Source organism: Delphinapterus leucas, chromosome 5 (assembly GCF_059928025.1).
Source record: "Delphinapterus leucas isolate spDelLeu-1000000601 "Yukka" chromosome 5, BTC_Dleu_Yukka2, whole genome shotgun sequence".
NCBI lineage: Eukaryota > Metazoa > Chordata > Mammalia > Artiodactyla > Monodontidae > Delphinapterus > Delphinapterus leucas.
The window spans coordinates 95938451-95961061 of NC_143133.1; the positions used below are offsets into that span (position 1 = coordinate 95938451).

General features: G+C 42.6%; 1 long non-coding RNA gene across 1 annotated transcript in view; it reads right to left on the minus strand.

Moving 5' to 3' along the window:
• Positions 1-22611, minus strand: part of LOC111187685 (uncharacterized) — a 461235-nt gene that overhangs the window by 242933 nt on the left and 195691 nt on the right. Inside the window, exons 4-5 of the long non-coding RNA XR_016393343.1 lie at positions 21776-21864; positions 11655-13212 (exon numbers count right to left, since the gene is read on the minus strand). This is a non-coding gene — a long non-coding RNA (uncharacterized LOC111187685). The remainder of the gene's footprint in view (positions 1-11654; positions 13213-21775; positions 21865-22611) is intronic.

Below are 22611 nucleotides of genomic sequence, written 5' to 3' on the forward strand. Positions count from 1 at the left end.
TTTCTGATGTATTTGTGGGGAGGAAGGTGATCTCCACGTGTTACTCCTCTGCTATCTTGAAGGTCATCCTGTTTTGGTGAATTCTAAAGGACTGTTATTATTGTCTCTGGTCCATCAACTCTGCTAAGTGAGGGAATATTTCTTAGTCATTCTAACCCACAGCAATTCCAAATCAAAGATGTAATTCAAGGTAAGCCAAGAGAAGTCTCTCTATTTATGCAGGAAGTATTCACACATAGGGGAAGTCCACACGTGCGGAGAGCGGGAGCTCCCTTAGCTAGGAACCCCAGAGGTTCCACCCAGCTGCTTGGACATCCAAACCTGGCACTGAGCAAATGGACTCCTAAAAATCACAGTAGGCATCAGGGTACTCACTCAGCCATCTGACTCACTCATAGCATCTGGGCACAAGAAAATTCTATTTCCCAAATCCCTCTTCCCTGCCCCCATCTTCCCCAGCCACACATACGAACAATCTGGACAGTCCATAAGGTAGAGGATAATTTTAGGGGCTTCCCTAGGCCTGGCTGGATGCTTTCCAATCACTTCTTTCTGGCCTGTGAAATCAGATGCACTATTTCTTTATACATGAGCAAGAATGAAATCAGTTTCTATTTGCAGAGTGAGATGGAAAAAATGAAAATTGCACACAGCTATGTCACAGATTCTCAGAAAGGACTTCCCTAAGCCTGAGGAGAGGAAGGAGGCAAAAGAGAAACTCAAAGGGAGAGGAAGTTCAGTTTGTTAACCCCTGAGAAATGTCCCATGAGCTTGGCCTCACGTACATAAGCACATTTAAGGTTTTGGAGCAAAGCTGGTAAATAAAATCAGAGACATTTCTGGATTCATTTTAACCACTGATCATGATGTTGTTTAATCATCTTGACCATTCCAGGAGCAAATAAATCACTGTGTGTCTGTGTCTCTCTGTCTGTGTGTGGCTCTGTATGTGCATCTGAGCTCTCCCACACCACCCCACTTTCTCTTAACAGACACACCATACATGTTAACACATATGAAATTTGGTTAAAATAAACATCAAGCATAAGCCTGTTGGGCCAAAAAAAAATGGCTTGGGGGATTCGATTTCGCAAAAGGCCTACCCTGATTCAAGAATGGAAGAGGAAAGAAGGAATTTGACAAGATTATTTGGGCCAGTTTTATGTACCCAAATGTGGTTACAAATGAAGTCACCTTATCACTTATACCCAAATTTTGCTAGCCACGTAACCCCACCCCCACCCTGAGCACGTCAGATTCTCTTGCAAGGATCCCTTCATCCTTTGGTATCGATAGATGTCCCCTGGGGGAAATTACATCATGTGAACTCTCAAACCAGTCCAGGGAGCCATTGGACCGTGCTGGCTCCAGGTTGCCTGTATGTCTGTACTGTTCCTGCCACAAACTACTCACAGCCCCTCTGCCAGACTATCAGTGCTCCCCTTGCATTGAAAAGGCTCCCTCCTCTGAATTCTGCTCTCTGAATTGGCCTGACAGCAAGACTGCTTAGGTTGTCGTATGTCAGCCTCTTTTTTCTGGCACAGGGTAGCTAGACTCAGGGGACAAAAGGAGTAGGGGGCGAGTTCAAACAGCAGCCACTATGTTTCTTCCATCTGTAGTCCTATACTCTCAGACCCTCTTTCTGAGTCTGGTCCAACAGTCCCTCCTTGCAATTTGCCTTCTGTCACTGATATCTACATTCCTCCCCCTATGTTGATAGAATTTCGTTCATAAACCTAGCTCAAGTTTACTTCTCAAAAAGTGCATTATTCCCGAAGTAAACCTCTGGATACAAAGAGATTCCAGGGGCTATTGCACAAGGGTTAAAGCTCTAGTTGTAAATTATGACTGCTTCATATTTCTTTCTCGACCTTTCAAACAGAAGCATTTCTCTTCTTTACCATTCTTACCATCCCCAACAGTCCACTTGCCAGCAGGTTCCTGCATGTCCGGCATGCCAAGTATACACCTTATGTTTCCATCCTCTTTGTTACAGTACCGGTGATGGCAATTCACATTTGTATAATGCTTGACATTTCATAAAGGACTTTCACATCTATTACCACACTAGAGCCTCACATCATTTCTGTGAACAAAGCAAATCGAATATTGATACTTGCATTTTAGAGCTATGAAAACTGACAGTCAGAGAGGTAAGCAGATTTCCTCCAGTTGCACCCAGCCAGTGAGGAGATGCGCCAGCCTTGGAATCCAGATCTTAAGACTCCGGATGCAGGTTCTTTGCAATTCATAATGCTGCCACTCTTTAGTTTTCAGCCCCATGTGCCTCTCTGTAGGTACCCTCACTTGACTTTAACCACATTCAAATAATCTCCATGAAAGTAAATTCCCATGCTTTAAGCCATCCAACAGAGTTTTCCAGGGAAGCAGGGCATCATTACTCCCTCTTTCCCACTGGAAATGTGATGAGGAAGCCCACTGGGTAAGTGTCCTTTGGAGCACATTAATTTTGGAATAATCTAACCTGACTTTAAGCCAGAATTCTCCACCAACAGCATGGAATATAAAAGTCTGATGAATAAAATCTTGACTTATGGCATGGTTTTGCTTCACTTGACCTATTTTGAGGATACATGTTTTGCAAACCAATTGAAAACTTAAAATTACCCTGTGTTTAATTACATTGCAATCTATGGTTGAATTTCATTTAAATGGCATTTACAATTGGCACATTTTTCAAGTACTGCTTCTGCCACAGTTGCATGTAAAAATACATGATCATCATTCATACAACTGCAGCCTAAGTTAGCATCAACACACATCCCATAGATTGGGGGACAAAGTCACTAAAGGACAATGGCTGTCACATTTCCATGAAATACAATTAAACATATCCAGAAATAAACTGGTTCCCAGATTTTGATAAAACAGCATGTGGCATGTTTTCAAAATTGCTAAGCATTGATTGAGCACCTATATTGTGCTCAGCACTGTGGAGAATTCAGAAAAGCATAAGATGTGTTGTAAGATAGTCAAAGAAGAGGGAATACTCAGGGTATGGGGATCAAGGTGAGAATATATGTTATAATAACTATTATTATTATTATTTACTATGTGTTAATTACTGCATGCCAGATACTATGCTAAGTATTTTATTTGAATTATCTTATTTAATCCTCATAACAACTCAATAAGATAGGTACTATTATTATTTTAATTTTACAGAAAATAAAAGTGAGACACAAGGAAGTAATTTACTTAATTAAAATCACATACACAATGGAATATTACTCATCCATAAACAAGAATGAAACAATGCCATTTGCAGCAACATGGCTGGGCCTATAGATGATCATACTAAGTGAAGTAGGTCAGACAAAGACAAATATTATATAATATCACTTATATGTGGAATCTAAAAAAATGACACAAATGAACTTATTTACAAAACAGAAATAGACTCACAGACATAGAAGCAAACTAATGGTTATCAAAGGGGAAAGAGGGGGAGGGATAAATTAGGAGTTTGGGATTAAAATATACAGACCACTATATATAAAATAGATAACCAACAAGGACCAACTGTACAGTGCAAGGAAATATACTCAATATCTTGTAATACCCTATAATGGAAAAGAATCTAAAAAGAATATATATATTCTCATATATGTGTCACGGAATCACTGAATCACTTTGCTGTACACCTGAAACTAGCTCAACATTGTAAATCAACTATATTTCAATAAAAATTTTTTTTGAGAAGGTCATATAGAAGCAGGGGAGCCAGGACTGGAAGTCAAGTATTTGACTTGCCAGCCTGTGTACGCTTAGCCTCTTTGCTTTATTTGGTTAAAGCTCCATGAAGGACTGGGTCTTTACTATGGCTCTGAAAATTAGATAGTGTTTAGGTAGGAAGAATGGAAGAATGAGGATAGGTCGTCATATTGCAGGATAGACAAAGAGCATAAACAAAGGCACAGGGCAAGAATTTGTATTTGACATGTGAGGATCCCTGAAGGAAATCAGTGGCAGGAAGTAAAGTTGGGTAGGCAGAGTGAGACACTTAACTGAATACCTTACAAATAACCTAGGCGGAATTTAGAGACTTGAGCCTTTGGAAGTAGAAGGCCATGTAGACTCTTCTGTAGGAAAGAGACAATGAAAAGGCACCCTGGTATACCAGCTGCATATTCAGGAAAAGTGGAGAGGAGGGAGACTTCAGGGGAGCAAACCAATTAGTGGCTTATCTTGAAATCCCCTACAGGGACTTCCCTGGTGGTCCAGTGGTTAAGACTCCACACTCCCAATGCAGGGAGACAGGGTTCGATCCCTGGTCAGGGAACTAGATCCCACATGCTGCAACTAAGCCCGCATGCCACAACTAAAAGATCCCGCATGCCTCAACTAAAAAGATCTTGCATGTGGCAACGAAGATCCCACATGCCACAACTAAGACCCGGAGCAGCGAAATAAATAAATATATATTTTAAAAAAATCCCTTACAGACTCCACTAGTCCTTGGTCACAGCATATACTCAATAAATGTCAGATCAGTGGATGATGACTAGTAGGGATAAAAAGAAAGGTATAAATCTAAGAGAAAATCTGCAGGAGTCACTGGCAGACTGTTCACACGAAGGAAAAAGAAAAGAGAGTAAGCAAGGTGACACCAAAGTGCTACGCTAGGTAAGAAGAAGACATGCGGTGCTTTTGGCTGACAACAGAGTTGGAAAGGAAAAGTGGGTTTCAGGTGGGCAGCAGGGAGGATGATAAGTCCTTCATTTTGGTTTGAAAATGCAGAGGTTTGAAAGGGACATTAGAATACTGTTAATATATTATAGATACTTGGAGAAATAGGCCTAGAACACATTTAAGACTCTCCAAGGGTGGGAAGCACAGTCCTTGCTCATCACAAAATTCAAATTAAAGTTATGCTTTTATTTATTGGCCACTTCAATAAGCAAATCTAAGTAGGTAGAACTTCCCTAATATAAACATCACTACTAGACCTATTGTATCTTATCAAAGATTCAGAAAGTAGAAATACATAATATATAAGAACATCATGACAAATTGAAAAGACCTAAGCAAAAGGAAGTAAATCAAAGAGTTAAGCTCCTATCCATGCTCCCTATGACATGCAACCAGCACTGGTAATTTAACAGATGTGAAACACCAGCCTTTCCTTATCAAAATACAAAAGGGAAAAAAATCATGTAACGGTTTCTCAGCAAGAAGCCATTAGACAGATGTAATCATAATGGGACCAAATATTCCTATAAATGAAATGCGTGCATTTAGGACCACATGCAGAGTTTAAAAGCAGCTAACACAAAAGGTAAGTAGAGTTGTCTGTGTGTATACAATGGCTCAGATGTGGTACAGCCATCCAATTGGCCCTCAAACCAACTGAATGGTGAATTTACAGGACAAACTCAGTATCCATTAGCTTAAAATTCAAATGACCCTCACAGAAATCACAGCTGTGGCAACAGGAGCTATTATTCTCAAAGTAAACTTCTCCTTTATGATCATCTACCAACCTCCAATCACTGAAGCTATAGCCACACTCATCCAAGCTACTGGCCTTCAAAACAGCCAGACCACATGATTCTTCCTTTAGATGCTTGAAGCGATCAGAATGACCAAGTGGATGAGAGTGTGCAAGATTCATTTAAACGTACAAAGGAGCTCATTGTAATGGATGAAATCAAGATCTTCACCAGGCAAATTAGAGGGGAAAAAAACTGCTTCAAAGTACAACTTCCTTCAAGAGAAAAGGGATGGAGTCAATTAAAATATATAACTAGAAAGATCCATAAAATGTAGCCTGGGGAGTCAATTCAACCAGTGGAACACATTTGTTTTTAGTGGATGCAAAGAGAGAAATAAATTAAAATAAATTAAAATTTGAGTGCAGTGTTCAAAATAAAAAACCATGTCATGGTTTGATCAGGTAACATACCAAACCTTTCACCTGCATTTAGAGGCAGGATATTCATCAAAAGTCAATCGGTAAGTTAATTGTTTGAAACTCAGAAAACATTTTCTCCCCAAAAATAATGTTATGCATGGTGACTGGCTTCCCAAGATAGGCCACAAAAATCTCCTAATGTATAGTGTAATAAGGTTTAAGTATAGTACTGGGATAATGAAGTAATACTAATTGTTCTATAATAATAGAACCTCGCCATCCTCCATAGCAGTGCTTCTCAAACTATGAGTCACAACTCATGAAATCGATTCAGTGAGTCCTTCCCAGTTTAATTCTTAATAAAATGTAATAAATGTAATGGAAAGGAAAGAACAAAATTGTAAAGATCAGAGTACATCCCTGTCATAAGGAAAAGTATTATTCTTGAAATTTAACTTCAGTGTTATAGGTATAAATAGCTATGTGCATTCAGGATTGCTATGTAAAATATATTTCTGACTGTGGGTCACAGTCAAAACAGTTTGAGTGTCTCTTAGCAAGGCTTCCACGGGGCATCCAGCACAAAGCAGGCATTTTAACATTTGTTAAATGAATGAATGATTGAATGACCCAGTGAACACATGAAGAATGAATAAACAGAATGCCAGTAATACACCTCTCCCAGCCACAGCCCTGGCACTTGCAGTAGAAAGCTTCCTCACTCCAACATTTCCATGCTAGGGAGGCAGTGGGGACAGACAGTTGCCCAGCTGGAATTCCATACAGGTGGCACTGTTGGCCTGGGACGGGATCTCTGACACAGAACGGGCTTTAAAGACGGAATGATGGGGAAAAGGCTTCCACAATTGAATAGGATTGGACTCTAGACAGGGTTGCCAGATTTAGCAAATAAAAACCCAGGATGCTGGTTAAATCTGAACTTCAGATAATCAACAAATAATTTAAGGGCAAAGAAAATCATGAACCTTCAAGGTTAAAAGATCAATTCAACCCATCAGACATTTATTTGATGCAAAACTGTGTGCAAAATCCTCTGCTAGATGTTGTGGAAGGAAAAAGTACTTAGTTTTAAAGGCCGAAGAGGTCAGAGACACACAGGCAAGAACCTCAGCAATCACCATGTATTGAGCACTATTCTAAGTACCTTCCAGGCATTAACTCATTTGACCCTCACCGCCCTGCATTCAGCGCTGCTGTTAGCCCCACTGAAGACAGAAAACTGAAAGAAGTTACAAGAGAAAGTTGTCCAAGGTCTCACAGAGAAACAAGCACAAATAACATTCAGTGGGCCCGTGTAGAGGGCTAGATGTTGCCCAAGAGGTGGATCTGGAGTGAGAGTTGAGCTGGACCTTGAAGAAAGGGGAAACATCAATAGGTGGATATTAAGGGAAGAATATTCCAGGCAGAGGAACAGCTTGGAGGTGAGAAGATATAGTCAAGAAACTGGAATAGACTAAAGTTGTTGGAATAGTAGAAAGATAATAGGAAGAAGGTATGACTGAACAAGGAAATAGGTAGGAACACACTATTGAGAGGAATTGCATACCATGACGAATCTGCTTGCAGTGGTGAGCCATCAAAGAATTTGGGGTATACAAATGGGCACTGTGCTGAGTTGGGCTATTAAGGAAGATGACTTTGGCAATAGTCCAAAAGACAAAGTGGATGAGACAGAGATCAGAGGCCAGGAAAAGATTAGGTAAACCAGTACAGCTGGCTGGCAAAGCATGTGGAATCAGAATCCAGGATTTACCTCCCAAATTAGACCCTCAGTAGGTAAGTGACCTTGGACAATTCATGTAATGACTCAGATTTGGCTTCCTCACTTCTGAAACAGGGGAGACGACACGACTTTATTATATTATAGGGGAATAAGACAGGACAACATACAGGAAATGCTCCATAAATGGATGCTATCTGTAAAGCGTCACGGCGATTGAACTTGAATCTTTCCCTTAACAATTCTTCTGAGTTCAATCAGCCTTGGATTGAACATTTCCAGGGGTAAGGTACTCATGCCATCCCAATGGTAACATAATGGGAGTGAAAGAATGAAAGAAAGAATGTGGAGGAATGAGGGTTTGCCTTTCCTACTTCTAAAGAGAAAGACTATATCTAGAAATGAAGCCGAGGTAGAAAACAAAAAATAAAACAAAGCGAAAAAACTAAGTACTGAGTAACTATAGTTGAAGGAGGGAGGGGAACCTTGAGATCCTCACTCTAGCACATATTACTAGAGTGACCTTAAGCAAATTACGTAAACTCTCTAAACCTTAATTTTCTCATCTGTAAAACGTGGTTGTTACACCTAAACTGTGAAGCTATTGAGAGGAGAGCTGATATCATGTATATTATGCCCTTAGAACAATGCCTGGCCCCGAGTAGGCAATAAATGATAGCTATTATGTATTATGTAAAAACTTAAATAAAACTATAGTTACAGTTAGGCAGCAATATTGGTGGAAACAGAAAACAGAATGTGGAAATAAGTAGAATGTACATGAGGTGTGACAGTTCTAGAGACCACATCCATGACAGTGGCATGGAACTGACAGCCCTTTTCTGTGGAGCCAGATGTGTTCTGCCCAATGGATGTGGCTCCTGAAAGGTGCCCCACTAGGTTAGATGGTGTAGGATGGCAGGATTAAAGATGCACATTTGCAGACTGAGGGAAGAGGGCTCTGGGAGGAGAGAAAGCCATCACCTCTGACTATTTGATTCTCCTGCCACTTCCTGTCCTGGAACCAGACCCCATCACTGACTAACCCTGAGGCACAAAGCAAAGCAACACTGAGGCTGGAGGTGGGGGGGCAGGTTCATGACATGTCAGAACTTAAAGGGGAAGGAATGGATGCCAGGGCCAGACATCTATCCATCCAAGCATACAGGACACATGTAAGTAGGACCTGTTGGGTCTGAAACCACCTACCCATGTGCTTAGCATGTCCTACCTTTCTAGACGTCAGAATACACAGCAAGTCCACTCTTTCTGGGGGACCTCTGCCTTGATGCAGTGCAAACATTATTCCAAACATCTAGCCCAGTGCTCAGGATGCTGCTGTGGCTGGGGGTAAACTTATCATCCTTTGCTTTTTTCTTGAAATTTTAAAATTGTTTCTCAAAGACTTGGTTTGTAAACTTAAATACTAATAAAAAGGTTAACAAAATGATCATGGAGACACTCTGTGTTTCAAATGCACACCATCTGTCCTTAGCCTCTGAAGATGACACAGCAGGATACGCACTGGCATTGTTTTTCAACCACAGTGAATTTTTGCTCCCATGTTCTCCATAGCCTGTCACCCATTCTCCCTTGTCAGACAACTGCAAACACACCGGAGGTCCTGTCGGGACTCAGTACTCTTGCAGGCAAAATCTCCTCTGTGCAAACCTACTTGGCCTGTGTAGGAAGAAACTGCATTCTGGCCACCTCCTAACCAAAATGAAACCAAAGGCCATGCATCATGAAAACATCCATCTCTGCTCTTGATCTCCCTGAAACTAAAGGTAACCCCCAAAGTTAGGATCAGAGCATTCGGTGGAAACGAAAAGCTGCCTAAAATTTTCTCATATCCTAGCACTACTTTCACTTTTAGAAAAGAAATATTTAGAAAGGCTTAAGAATCTCTTTCTTACACATTTCTCTCCCTCCCAGATGTCAAGAGCTCTCAACAACTGCCTCTTCATTTATGACTAAGAGTGTGCTGAAGGGGTGGTTGCCTGAGAAGAAAGCATCCTTGAAACACATTCCTGACTTATTCATCTCTTTGGGGGCACAGATTTTCCGCCACAGGTAGGAAAGGGATGATCACTTAACTCCTCCAGCAGCACTGATCAAAAGTGATACTGGGGTGAAGTGTTTGGGGTTAATTCAGCCAGCACTGCATCAATCACCTGTGGAAAGCAGAGAGCAGATGCCACAGTAGCTCCTGCCTCTCGATGGTTAGAAAATAACACAAAGCAAGAAACAAGGAGTTACCAAGGACTGAGGGAATTCCCTCTCCCTAGAGCTCTTCAAAGACAAAACAGCCACTCATTTTCTGAACTGTCTAAATAGGTCTCTGACTAGTTTTTGAGGCCCCCTCCTCCCAGCCATGATTGGGAGTCAATTATTCTAAGAAATCAAGGTGGGGCATCTATTGGCTGGAGGATAAAACAGGCAGGAATATACAGCCAAAGGCAGCACATAGAACTGAAATCGCTTGGCATGGGTTCTGGTAATTTCGGAACGAAAATCCAAATACAAGTGAAGAGAAAACCAAAGAGAAAAGCAATTTTAAAGGAGTACGTCCAGTCTCCAGAACGACCCCCAAATGCTGCCTAACATTTATGTCACAGAGAAGCAAGTGGGCAGAGATGCCACATGCCAAAGGAGACAGTTAATTTTAGCTGCAGGCCTGGAAAACTTTACTTTTCCGGGCTCTTCATTACTTTTGAGATTTCGGCTACCGAGTACCCAGGTATTTCAGTCTGGTTTCTCCCAGTCTGCTCTTATTTTCCCAGCTCCTCTTCATCACCTACTATTGGGACCTCCCTGTTTCAAAACTGTCTTGTCACACAGCAGAGATTCTGGGTTGAACAACCTGAGCTCCAAAGTCAAAGGAAGGTGACCAAGGGACCTCAGAAGGTAAGAATACCTACAGCTGCCAGAGGCGAGAATAGAGTCAAGAGCAGCCAGGGAAGAGACTAAGAGCTTGAATCTGGAAGAGTTGGCTTGTTGAAGGACAAGCTCCTGCATCACGAGAGAAGAGACCAAATTCTGCTTCTCTCTGGCCAGTCAGGAAACTGAGGCCAGAGGGCTGCAGCAGCTCCCAAGCAGCCTGAGGCTGGCAGGGAAAGTTGTCGGGGCCTCGGACTGAGTGAGGAGAGCCACGCAGGTCGCAGCCAACTTCCCCTGGCCCAGGCCTGGTTGTCAGGCAGCCTGTTGGGGGAGGGCAGGAGTAGACAAAGGACACACACTGTTCCCACTGGACAGGTGGGGGGGGGGCTATGCACATTGTGACGCCGGTCCCTACTGAGCGGCCGCTATAGGTTTCCTATAAAACAGTTTATGCCACCACTGGCCCCAGGAGGAGAAGCAAGCCAGCCTTCCCATAAACGACTCCTTGCAGAGATGCTTACAGCAGCATCACTGCCACCTCAGACAGGTGAGCAGTTAGATGTACCTGCCTTCAGAACTGCGATTTGTTCACCTGATTTGGTAAATCCCATTTTAACCCTTCTCGTCCCCAATGGATCTCACTCCGGAAGGAAGAAATGAGTTAAGTTCAGTGGAGTTTGCGGTGTGCTGGTGCCTGGGGGAGGGGAGTAGAGGAGGTGGCAAGGTGGAAGCCTTCTGACCTGAAGATTGCACGTACTGGGTTTGTTTTGTTTTGTTTTGCTTTTGTTTTTTGTTGTTGTTGTTGTTTTTCAGATGAAAAGGAAAAACGAAGAAACAAAGTAGGCAGCAAAGAGGGACTGCGGGATCCCGCTCATTTTCAGACATTCCTGGCCTTTTAGGTAAAGAGCACCTCGCAAAACTGGATTGACAGAAACCGTGCTCGCCTGTCAACTAGGGAAGGAAAAAAAAAGATTCACGGAGGTCCAGAGGAGCTAGATTTTAGGCTCCCGGGTTTCCGGCCTCCCCCTGGCCACCCTCCCCGCCCCACCCCAGACCTGCAGGTGGAAACCCGGCAAGTGAGACGGTCCAGGGCCCCCGGTCAGGGCTTAGCCCGCCGCCGCCGACTGCCGTCGCTGCGGGGACACACCCTCCACCTACCTCACACATGGGAGAGGCGCCCTTGCTCGGCAACGTGCAGCCCAGGAGCTTGGCGAGAAACTTTGCCATATACGAGCAGTGAGGCAGGGGCTCTCCCGAGGCGCCGGATCCGTCCTTTCCCTGCGCGAGAGCCCAGGCGCCGAGGTCTCGCCCGCAGCCGGCCGGCCAGCGCGCCCCGGGGCTGGGGGCTGCCGGCAGCCGAGCCGGGCGGGGGCGAGCTCGCCTGCTGCCCTGCCGCCGCCGCCCGTAGTGCGGGGTGCGAGCACGCGCGGCCGGGTCCGCCGCTCCAACCTCCCGCGCCGCGGGAGCGGGGCGCTGCCGTCTGCGCTAGCCTTTCCCGCTGAATGTCACTGTCACCAGAGCAAAGGGAAGGGCCCCGCCGAGGGGGTGACGGGAGGGCCAACGCGCCGCAGGACTGGCGTCGCGCGCGGGCAAAGGCACCGGATGGCAGAGCGCCGAGGCGCGGGCACTGGCGGCCCGTCCCCGGGCACCGCCGCTCCAGCCACAGCGCTCGCCGAGGCCTGACGCTCCGCCGGAAAGCGGGAGGCGAGGGCCGGGGGAGCGTCTGCTTACGGGGCCGGCCGGGGTGCCCCACTTCCCCAGTTTCCCCTCTCCGCGCCGGAGGAGGTGGAAAAGGCTGTCTCAGGTCGCGGCTGACCCGGCGGGTTACGGCTGCAAGGCGCGAGCTGCCCGCAGGGGACCCCGGCGGCCTGCGCCAGCCCCACCCTGCCTCAGGGAAAGGGAAAAGCCTCCCGAAGCCTGGGAGGGGGACCTCCAGCTCACGACCACTTTGACCCCTCTTAATGAACGGGCCAGGCACAAGCAAGCCCCAGAAGAGGAAAGGTGACTTTGTCGGCACAGGGTCTGGGCCAGATATGCTCCAGAATCACAGCCTTGGCTGGGATGGGGGTGGGGTAGGGGACGAATGAGCCTGGCCAGGAGGCTGATACAGAAACGTATGGCCCTGTTTTTCTCTCCAAGCCTATAACGCTTGTCTTTTAATAAGGGAGATATTTTTAGGACACAGGACCTATGTTAGGTATTTATTTTGCATCCATATAGCTGTACATCTCAAACTTCAAGTGTGCATGAGAATAACCCGGAGAGCTTGTTTAAAACCAGAAGTCCTGGTCCCCAACTCCCAGTGTTTCTGATTCAGAAGATTTGGGGAAACCTCAGGATCTGCTTTTTTTTTTATTAAGCACCCAGGAGATTCTGCTGCAGGTGGTACCCAGGCTGGACTTTGAGAAACACTACACTACCTTGTCAGATCCGGAGGTCAGCACATACAAGAACTGTAAAAGCATTCAATTGGTAATAGACAGAGAAAGTTTTGTTATATCACCTAGTTTTAAATGCAAGGGAGCAGAACTAGAAGAGTTTGTATTACATCATCAAGTCACATTGTCTTAGAGACACTCCAGGCACATAGGTGCACTCTACAAATTATCGTCTGACTCCATGAATAGAGGATGGCTGGTTGGATGGATGGTGATGAATAACTGGGTCCAGGTTTCCTGATTCTCCTTCCAGAATTCTAGCTGGTACAGCAAACCCACTGTGAATTTAGGGAATAAAATAAGAAGGAAAGGTGTAAATTAGTTTGAATATATCAGCTCAGTGCTTCTCAAACTTTTTTCAGTCAAGTATTTTTCGTAGTAAAGAGATCATCAAAAACAAAGTCTTTTTGACATCTCTGGTTTTACATTTTGCATTCTAGCCTATGAAATATTCAGGTTTGTTATAATATAAAAAGACCTACTCCCACGAGGAAGACTAATGCTCCAAGTACACTATCTTTATCCCAAGCCCACTGCCGAAGCACCAGATGCCCCACCAGCAGCAAACTCGAGAATTGTGGCAGCTAGGTGCCCTCTAAGCTACACTAAAAAGAAAAAGAAAACTAACAAACAATGAGTACCTACAAATGTCTCAGGCACTGTGTCGCCGTGTTAGGCTGTGGGCTCTGGGGACAGACTACCTCAATTTAAATCCCACTTCTGATATTTAATAGCTGTGAGACTTCAGGCGAGTGGCTTCACTTCTCTGTGCTCCAGTTTTCTCATCTGCAAAACGAGCATAAGAATAAAGGTAGCTACTGCATGCGGTCTGCATTCTTCTTCTATTGCTGTCACAACTTAGCATCTTAAAACAACACCCATTTATTATCTCGCAGTTCTGTGGGTTAGAAGTTTGGGGAGCTTCTCTGCTTCGGATCTCACAAGGCCAAAACCAAGATAGAGCCAGCTGGGCTCTCATCTGGAGGCTCTGAGAAGAATCCACTTTCAAACACAAGTTGTTGACAGAATCCAGTTCCTTGCAGCTATAGGTCTGAGGTCCCTGTTTCCTTGTTAGTTGTCAGCAGGGTGCCCACCCTCCACCTGGAGACGTTGCCCAGACTCCTTCTCAAGTGACCTCTTCCATCTTCTAAGCAACAGTTGCCTTGAGTCTGTCTCATGCTTCAAATCTCTCTGACTTCTTTTCTTGCCAACAGCCAGAGAAAACTTTTTGCTCTAAGAGGCTCATGTGATTACATGATTGTGATATCCAGGCCCACCTACATAATCCTCCTATCTTAAGGTCAACTGATTAGTCCCTTAATCACATCTTCAAAGTCCCTTTTGCCACATAATGTAACATAATCACAGAAGGAACACCAGGGGTGAAAGCCCTAGAGCTATCTAGAATCCAGCTTACCATGTGATTATTCTGAGGAATAAGTACATGTATGCATTTTAAACAGAAGAGTGTCTTATTTTGTGATACTTATAATAAGAACTCAATACAGGTTAGCTGTTATTTTTTTCTGCTCATGGCACTTCATTTGATCGCCGTTACAACTCTGTATTATTTTAAAAGGAAGAAATTGAGAATTAGAAAGATTGTCCAACACCACACAGCAGGTTAGCGGCAGAGCCAGGAATTACGCCTAGTTCAGCTGCCAATCAAGTCTGTGTTTTTGCTATTACATGATACTACATCACAGAAAGCTGGCAAAGAACAGGTAATGTCCATTTGGGGGAGTGGAACTTAAGAAGAAGTATGGAATTTAAGAAACAGAAAGAATGTTTACAGATAGTCACTTGCCCTATGTGAGTAATTTATGGTTTAGGTGCAAGGAAGGCTATACTAAATACTAACTGAAATAAGAAAATCTTTAACTGAACTCGTGATTTTTAGTGAGCATTTTCTTGTGATGATATTCATTTTAAGGGGCTGTACATTCACTTGTGATCTAGACTCATTTCTTTGATGAGATTTTCCTCTCCATGCTGCCTCTCCTCTGCCATCTTGCATCTTCTAGTGTCAAGAGAAACATTTCTGAAGGGCAGCCACCCACTGACTCTGCCTTGATAGGAAGAGCATTGCCCAGACCTTCTCTGGGGCCTGCCCAGGCCTGAATCATTACTATACCTATTTCCTGCTGTCTACCTTGCTGGTAGAGCAACAACAGAGAGCCAGGATGGATGCATGGATGGATGGATAGATGATAGATAGATAGATAGATAGATTAATAGATAGATAGATACATAATCTTGTAATCTTGGGTCCTCCCCCATTTAGGACCTTAACCACGGTATTATTCACTAGGATTATTCATAATCTTTGACTCAGCATTTCTATTTCTAGACTTTATCCTAAGAAAATACTCAGAGAATCAAATCAAAAAGTCAGATAATCAACATAACTCAAAGAGTATTACATTTAAAATTGTTTCATGTCCATAGGGGCAGGGGAGCATCTTTTTTACTGACATAGTAGCCACTGTGGTTAAAAGAGCACGACTGGAGTCAGGCAGCCTGGGTTTGAATTCTGGCTCTTCCAAGTACCAACCGAGTGATTTTTGGACAAGTCACTTCAATTATGTAAGCCTCTGTTTCCTTCTCTGGAAAATAGGGATGATAATAATACCTACCTCATAAGGATTTAATTAGTTAATACTATTATACTAACAACTTATTAGAATGATTATGATACTAATACATATTCATATAATTAATATACTAGTACTAATAATGTTCCTGGTCCATAGTTAGTAATGGTAATAAATGTTAACTACCTGTATTAGAAGGATTATGATTAATGATATATCCTCAACTACTGACCCAGAGCCTGGTACATAGTACTCAGTAAAAATTGATTGAATAAATAGATGAATGGGCAAACAAATGAGGAAAGATACTTGTTGAAGTATTATAAAGCCATAATTTGTAAACCACCTAAAGTCTAACAACAGGAGATTGGATTGATAAATTATGATTCATAAAAATGGTCAGCATGAAATATGTTTTTAAAGAATATTTACTGACCTAGAAAATGTCCCTTACATAATGTTGGTGGGGGACAACATACAGTACATGTAGTATATGCTAACTTTGTGAAATGTTTACGTGTATACATAGGAAGAAAATGGAAGGAAACATACCAAAAGGCAATCGTAGTTCTCTCTGGGTGATAGGATAATGGATTATTTTTTATTTTCTTCTTACATATTCCTGAATTTTTCTATTCTTTGCAGTGAACCTGAGCACAACACCAATTCTAATACTTTTGTTTTAAGATCCCATCATTAAGAACTTGGGGATTAAAAAAAAAAGTTATCAAGTTAATCTTAATTGATTTAAGATCTTATCCCTTTAGTAACACATTTAGAATGGACCAATTAATGCAATGAAATCTACTGCACTGATATTCCCCTTAAGGAATCTCTGTAAAGAAGCTCTACTAAATATACAAAATTCAGTTTTAGAGACACTCACCTTTACTGTTAGAGCTAGCAGTCTAGTTATCAGCAATGACCCTAGGGATTGCAAAGCCATAAGAAGCAAATATAATCTATTTTTATAATTTTCCTATTTTCTCTTAGAAGTTAATGTAGAAGTTCAAGAATAAGTTCTGGAAATGATCATTTGCCCAGAATGAGTAATAATGTATGCCTGCCAAGTCTAGAGAATACTATTGTCTCCATCAACAGATGAATGGATAAAGAAAATATCTTATATATGTGTGTGTGTATCTATAATGGAATATTATTTAGCTATAAAAATAAATAAAATCATGCCATCTGTGACAACATGGATGGACCTTGAGGACATTATGCTAAGTGAAATAAGTCCGATAGAGAAAAACAAATACCATATGATCTCACTTGTATGTGGAATCTTAAAAAAAACCAAGTTCATAGATACAGAGACCAGACTGGTGGTTGCCAGAGACAGGGATTGGGGGTGGGGTGGGGGCTGAAATGGGTGAAGAGGGTCAAAAGGTACAAACTCCCAGCTATAAAGTAAATAAGTCATGAGGATGTAATGTACAGCATGGCAACTACAGTTAATAATACTGTGTTGCACATTTGAAAGTTGCTAAGAGTAAATCTTAAAATTTCTTATCACAAGAAAAAATATTCTATAACTATGTTTGATGACAGGTGTTAACTAGACTTATTGTGGTGTTCATTTCACAATATATAAATATCGAATCATTATGTTGTACACCTGAAACTAATATAATATTGTATGTCAGTTATACCTCAATAAAAAAATAATAAAGATAAAATAAAGAATACTACTTTCAAACCCTGCCTGCTTCGTGGCTCTCAGGGAGAGCCGGTGTTGCAGTTACTATAAATACTGTACTTCAGTATGGTCAGAAAATAGAGCAGTCTGATTAATCAACTATTCCAACTAATTACCAGCTATGCAACACTTGAATTACCACTTTTCAAAAAATTAGGCTGTCATAAATTGCAATTAACACCGAAACTCTACTGAAGGTTTCATAATTCTTTGATGATTCAGAAGGTACTTCAGTGTCTCTTGGGGCGTCAGGTTCACCAGCATAAAATCACTTATCCTGGTAGGAAGGATGAGGGGACACGCTGGCTGATAGGAAATTACAGTTGACAGAAATGCAAGCGGGCCAGGGTTTACTATGCTTACAAGGCTGACGGGATGCCTATTGAGCTCTTTAACCACCTGATGAGAAAGGCGCTCTATTTGGCTGAGATGGTATAACTATAATTCCACAAGAATACAATGGCAACATTCTACTTTACAACAAAGACAATTAGATTACAAGTTGTCTGACAACCCTCCCTTCCTCCCAGCTAAGATCACACACCGTACAGAGTTACAATGGTGCCGATTACAACGTCTTTTCATGCACTGTATGTTCCTTTGACTTTTGAGGATCTGAATGGATTTCATACCAAATAGCAGTTACTGGCAGCAATCAAAACAGTTTGGGGGAAAATAGTTCCATTATCTGTGCTCAAGTAATACTATTGATTTCAACTTAATATCTGCCTCACTTCTTTCTTGGTACAACAAGCGAGCATGCAGCTTCTGTCTGGGCCCCCGTTCTACCTTACCGAGAAGGTGGGTAGGAAAGTTTAGTGCATACTAGGCCTTTTCCATCACTAGTTGCTAAAAGCCCATTTCCATCAAAAAGAGAATGTTTTTAAGGATTTCATCCAATCTACCACTTCCTCCTCCCCCAACCCCACTTGACAGAATAAGAGGCACAGAGAGATTAAGGTTTTTGCCCAAGTTTACACAGCTAGTCTATTAGCAGTAGTGGGGCCCAGAGTCTAAACCTCCTGTTAACCTACACTATTTCTACTGAGTTACTTTCTCAGCGCCCCTGCACATCTTCACTAAATCATGGCAGGGCTGATTTTGCCCCCAAAAACCTTTTCTTTGAGCTAGGTGCAAAACAAAAGAAAAAAAAAATGAGAGAGGGGAGGGAGAGAGGGAAAGGAATGCAGGGAGAGAGAGAGAGAGAAAGAGGGGAGGAGGGAGATGGAGAAGGACCCAGTATCTTATCCTTTAGGTACCACCCCCACATCACAGCCAAGCTTACTCCTTTGATGCAGGAATTTGGGCTTTCAGTCCTGGTACAGGGAGCTGCCATGGTTTATTTATTTGAAAAGCTATAATGGGGCTCCCTGCAAGAATCTTTGCAAGATATTTGAAGCTGATGGCCAGAGGCTCTTTAATGAGCAAAGCGATACACCTGGTCCTCCCAGCCTTGCTCTGTGTCTGCGATGGGAAGGAGACATATTCTAATATGGGAAAGATTCACGGTTTAGGCCAATATAATTGGCTGACAGTCAGCACAAAAGGAAGTTGGGCTATCTAAGGGGTTAAGTCATTCCTTCTAACCCAACCCTGGAGGCAACTTACATTTTGACTCACAAGAGAGGTGCAGTCTGGAGACACTGAATCAATAAATGGAAAAGTTGCAGTATTACAGGCGTGGTAAGAGACTAAGAGAATAAGTTACACCTCCCCCAGTTTGGGGCTTAATGTAAGTGTCATTATACTTGTGGGAAAGGGCCTGGTTCATCATGGTAATGGTAGGAGTGCCTAGGTTAGCACCAATGACAATGAGGGGACTAATACTGCATAATGACAACAAAACCCACAGTGGCATCAAGGCTATGCCACACCCTGCGGAATCAGGGCTCAAGGGTGGAGAGCCAAAGTGCACTTGGGACGGAAGTGGGGCATCGATATGAAATCCTTGAAGCCAAGTGCACCAATGGGCAGCAGCAGGCAGGAGTGTAGCTAAGACCAGGCAAAGAAACATCAAGGCCAGGGCCGTGGCACCACCTCGTGAGCAATGGTGGCCACAGAGGGCACAAACAATGGAGCAGAGAGAGGGAGCCAGCACTAAAGAGCAGAGCTACTGCAGGGATAGACCTGAACACTTGAGAAGAGATCCTATGGGAGCCAGAGAGCTAAAGATCCAAAAGATGGGGGGTGAGGGGAAGAAGAGGCTTGAGGCAAACACCATTTTTGTTTGTATTCCATTGCTTCAAATCTCTCCTTTGACTGGTCCATCCTAATTGGTGTGGCCGATGTCCTTAAAAAGTCCACATGAAAGACAGCTGGGACAGTGAATGGATAGGCTCTTGGCTCTGGCCCAAATCACACCATTCCCCTAAAGTCTGGTTCAGTTCTAACTATCCATAGAGGCCCAGATGTGCTCTGCACTAGACACTAAGTGAGATTAAAGAGTTCTGGACAAGGTCACCCCTAGGGCTCCATCAGTCTCACAACCAAAACAAAAATGACTCAAATTCAGACCAAATCTAAACACCTGGAGGTTGAAAGGCGGAGAGGGCAAGGCTAAGCCTGCACCAACCTGAAAGGAAGGAAAGCATGGTTCCCATCCAGCCACACACCTCCACGAGCCACATATTTAAACCAAAGCTTTTTTAAAAAAAATAAAATACTATTTCTATTTCCTTTGTTCCTTCCCCTGGCAGCCCTGACCTCTCAATTCTCCACGGGCAGAGGGGTGTCTCAGACATCTTCCACAGCCAAACAGCACAAGTCATGTTGGGGATCCACACTCCCAATTTTCTCCAGCCTTCATCTCTATGGTAATGACAGTAACAACACCCAACATGGTGCTCTGTGGAAGGCACTGTGCTAAGCGCTTTACAGATATTATTATGCATTATTATATTTGATCATTTCATCAACTCCTTTGAGTGACACTATCATAACCCCTACTTTACAACTGAGGAAAATACAGCACGAAGATGTTTATTTCCTTCCCAAGGTCACGTAGCTAGAAAGACACGGAGGCTGGCCAGGCATGCAGGCAGTCCTCCAGAGCCCACATCCTTCATAGACTAGAAGGGCAGCAAGGGATGGGGCTCTTTTAGCCTTCTCCTGTAGGAAGAATTGAATGTGAAATGCATTTAAAAAGGAAGCAGTTTTTAAATATACACTGTCTAACGCAAAACAATGCAAATTTTGCTGACTAAATAAAAATGAGCAAAACTGAAGAATTTTGACCCCTATGCCCTGAGGCCTTTACAAGAGAATATTACAAGTTCACTTTCCACTAGTCACTCCGTGCCTAACACCTGCTTGCTGAGTAATGCTAGGAGAGCTCTAATTGTGTTCCCACCCAACTTTCACAAAAAGATCTTCCCAGATGTCCTGCTAAATTTCTCTAAGTTAAGTAAAATTTTAAGTTAAGAACTCTGTTTGATTGGCTTTTAACTTATTTTCATCTCTTTCAGAGCTTAAGATCCCCATATGTCAATTACCTTAACTGACACAAGGGTTCCAGGACAAAGACACTCAACACCCAAATAACTTTAGTCCTTCGATGAGCTATAGCTACTAGGACAGTCCCATCAACAGTCACAAGATTTCCCTTGAAAGAAGGGAAAAAGTTAAAGTTTCATCACTCAGCAGAACAGCATTTAGATTTAGCCTGGGAAGAATTTTCAGACATCCAGGGTCTAATCTGTACCCATTGGGAACGCCTGCAGTTCAATCCCAACCACCTCATAGGTGCATCACAAGATTTCACAGATATGCACCAATTTCAAGGATACAGTTCTGTAGTGGGTACATGGAAATTGGGAAAGGGAAACCCATTTATTTAACTATGCCAGAGGAATCAGAAAACAAAATGAAAGTAAATAAATTGCAGAGAGGATGACCCTAGTGACCTACCCCAAAAGACAAGGAAAAGACAAATGAACTAAACTAAAAGCCTTTGAAAAAAGGAAAAAGAAAAAAAAAAAAAAAACAGATTCTTTGTGTTTGATTCTGGAAACATATATTATGTTCACACTGAGAGCTGGCGGGCAGATGGTTGAAGCTCATACAAGGAATATTAAATCTATTTGGAACCCTCTTGCCCTCCTGATACAACACAATTCATGCCTAGAGGGCAAGACAATCAGTACACAAATGCCTACAAATCACTCAGATTCTGTCACTAACTGGGGAATCCTCACTGCATCCCTGAGCATAGGGAGTTTGAATGGTTTGGTCCAGCACTCACAACAGATCAGACAGAGGGTCAGAAGAGAAAGCCGAGCCCTTCCCCCTTCTCTCTCTCTCTCTTTCAATCTCTCATACACTCGCGCAGACACACACACACACAAGCATACACAACAGATTTCTTTGTATTCAGACTGGTTTCTGCCATTAGAGCCAGATCTGAAATGAAATGGCACATGGAAAGCACCCGGCATAGAGCCTGCTCCCATATGGGGCTCATTGTGTTTCCGCAATCCCTTCGGAGGAATAAGAATAGATAATTAGATCTTAAAGGCCAAGAGAAATGGACAGTCAACAAACTTTTACCTTGCCCAGTGGCCCTTCACTTTTTGTTTTTTCTGATGGACAGTCATTCAACAATGCGGTGAAGGTCACACACATTCCACGGATTCCACCTAGAAATACCAAAACATGAGAGTAAGAAAATCATTCCAGAATAACAGAAGATGCCATATCACTGTTTAATCTGAGCATCTAAATCTCAGTGGCTTATGAATATTTTGGACAGCAAGAGGCTTTAACCTGGCTACTCAAAGTGTGGTTCACAAAACAATTCCATTGGCATCACCTGGGAGCTGGTTAGAAATGCAGAATCCCAGGCCCCACCCAGGCCTGCTGAATCAGAGTCTTCATGTTAACCAGTGCCCAGGGGATCTGTTCCTCAGAAAAGCACTGCTCTGGAGCAATAATCTCCACTTTGTGGTGTGTGCACTCAGGACACACATAAAATGATCTACTAGAACATGCAAAGAAATTTTACAATTTTCTATTTTTAAAATTTCTTTCAATTTTTGTGTATTTTATTTTTATTCTGTTTATGCTTATCTCAATAAAGAAATTCAGCTTCTCTACTATTTGACATTTAGCTTAACAGTGAAAACATGTACAAACATAAATAAATATACATATATTGGAAGTGTGAACTCAACATTTTTTTCAACTGATGGGGCTCTCCACTTAAAAATTAAGGGAAAATTAGGAGTGTGGGATTAACATACACTACTATATCTAAAATAGATAAGCAGCAAGGACTTACTATATAGCACAGGGAACTATACTCAATTTTTATAATAACCTATAAGGGAAAAGAATCTGAAAAAGAATAGATAAAATATATATACTACCTATATATATATAACTGA